At 30.8% G+C, this 1,716-nt stretch overlaps 1 protein-coding gene across 1 annotated transcript in view; it reads left to right on the top strand.

The window, feature by feature from the left end:
- The window catches only part of LOC112157096 (malate dehydrogenase, cytoplasmic), a 12,866-nt gene that overhangs the window by 1,160 nt on the left and 9,990 nt on the right, over positions 1 to 1,716 (top strand). The window lies entirely within an intron of this gene.

The following is a 1,716-nucleotide window of genomic DNA, read 5'->3' as shown; positions in this document are numbered from 1 at the left end:
TTTAGCAATGAGAAATAATGTTAACACAAATAGTAACAGAAATTCTATTCTTCCCCCCAGAATTTTTACTTAGTTTTACCATTTGGGTATACCATTTATTTCTGATATTCTATAGAAAATAATAATGCTCTTTCTTATTAATATTTGTAATAATAATAAACAATAAGGTCAATACATAAAACAACTTTTAGAACATTCTAAATGACTAACTTTTTTTCTTTAACTGAGACATAATAAAACAAAAGTTTATGTTTTTTTTTATAATGTAATTTTTATTCTAATTCTAAATAACATGATGTTTTTTCTTTAGATCTTATTTGATTTTTGAGAAAAAAATAATTATGCTTATTTTATTTATTAATTGTTAAATCATATTTTCTACCAGTTTTGGAATATTTAGTTAAAGTTGGTGTTTTTACAAAGCAAAGTGCTAAAATGTTTGTTACAATTTAAACAATAAAGAAAAATTCATAAAATTGTTCCCCAAAGAGTAAAAATGCTTTTATTTTTAACTTAGCGATTGATAGATTTGATGGATCTATGTCTGATGATGTTAAGGTCTCTTCTCACTTGTAGAATAAATGTTTTATTTGGCTCCTCGCCCTAACTCAGTATGTCAGCTCAGCGGATAAAACCCATTTTGGGCATTTTTTTGTTCAAAACTATTTTCTTGAATGAAGCAGAAGCCCCATATGGAAACTGTAACAATCCTCACTGTTGTTTAACCCAGAAGATGCTACCTCATACAGATTGCCTCATGTATAATGTCACCATGGCAACTGAATAAAAATGTCAATTTTCAAAGTCTGTTGAGGAGAAAAACTGTTTCCACCCACAGAGTGAAATCTGATTTGTGCAAAAGACAAATAAAACCTCTGACCTTCACGAAGAATGGAACCAAGAACCGCAGTTTTTCATTTGAATTTTATCAAAGTAGATCCACAATTTTTCCTGATTATTCTTGAGGTCCATTAATAATCAATCACTCAAACAACTTTTGCCATAAAAAAGGTCCCTCAGTTAAATTAGACCATCCCAACTCAGAAATTTGTCTGATCTGTAAAGATTTGTTATGCAATCAGCACATCGCTTTAAAAAATCTTGGTTATTCAGTAAGACTGTGAATTGTAATTTAATGTTGGTACATATACTTGCAGACATGTAGACAACAACAAAGTTTTTGTCTAATATTGTTGGTAGAATTGATTCAATGAGCAGCTAAGTCACTCAACTCTACTTTTAGTTTGGGGTCAACCTTCCATTTGAATCTTAGCTTCTATTAGCCTACTCCATTCGCAAAGACTTGGATTTAATCTGAGGCAAAACTGTAGATTTTTTTTTTTTTAGGTTGGGGTGTCAGCAGCATAAGAACTTACTCTGTGGAGTATAGTTTCAGTTTATTCCAAACGTGCTCTGAAACTTATCCCACTATTTAAGGGCTTTACTCTCAAGACCCACTTCAATGCAAATTGTGTTTTTGTTGTTTTTAACATGTTTTTGTGGCATTTTTATTCAGGATGGAGGACATATATAAAGAAAATTCATCTTAAAATGCCTGCGTATTTTTTTAATTCAAATTATTGTGAATGAAGAGCAGACAAAAAATGCTGTTGTAAAAAGAGTGTATTAGTGATGTATAATATAGGTCCCTGCTCTGCTCCATTCTGCATCGACTTTGCAGGTAAATAGATCAATGTACGTCTTTGTTTCCTCATC

Source organism: Oryzias melastigma, linkage group LG1 (assembly GCF_002922805.2).
Source record: "Oryzias melastigma strain HK-1 linkage group LG1, ASM292280v2, whole genome shotgun sequence".
In the NCBI taxonomy this organism is placed as follows: domain Eukaryota; kingdom Metazoa; phylum Chordata; class Actinopteri; order Beloniformes; family Adrianichthyidae; genus Oryzias; species Oryzias melastigma.
This window is presented reverse-complemented; position numbering and strand designations above follow the sequence as displayed.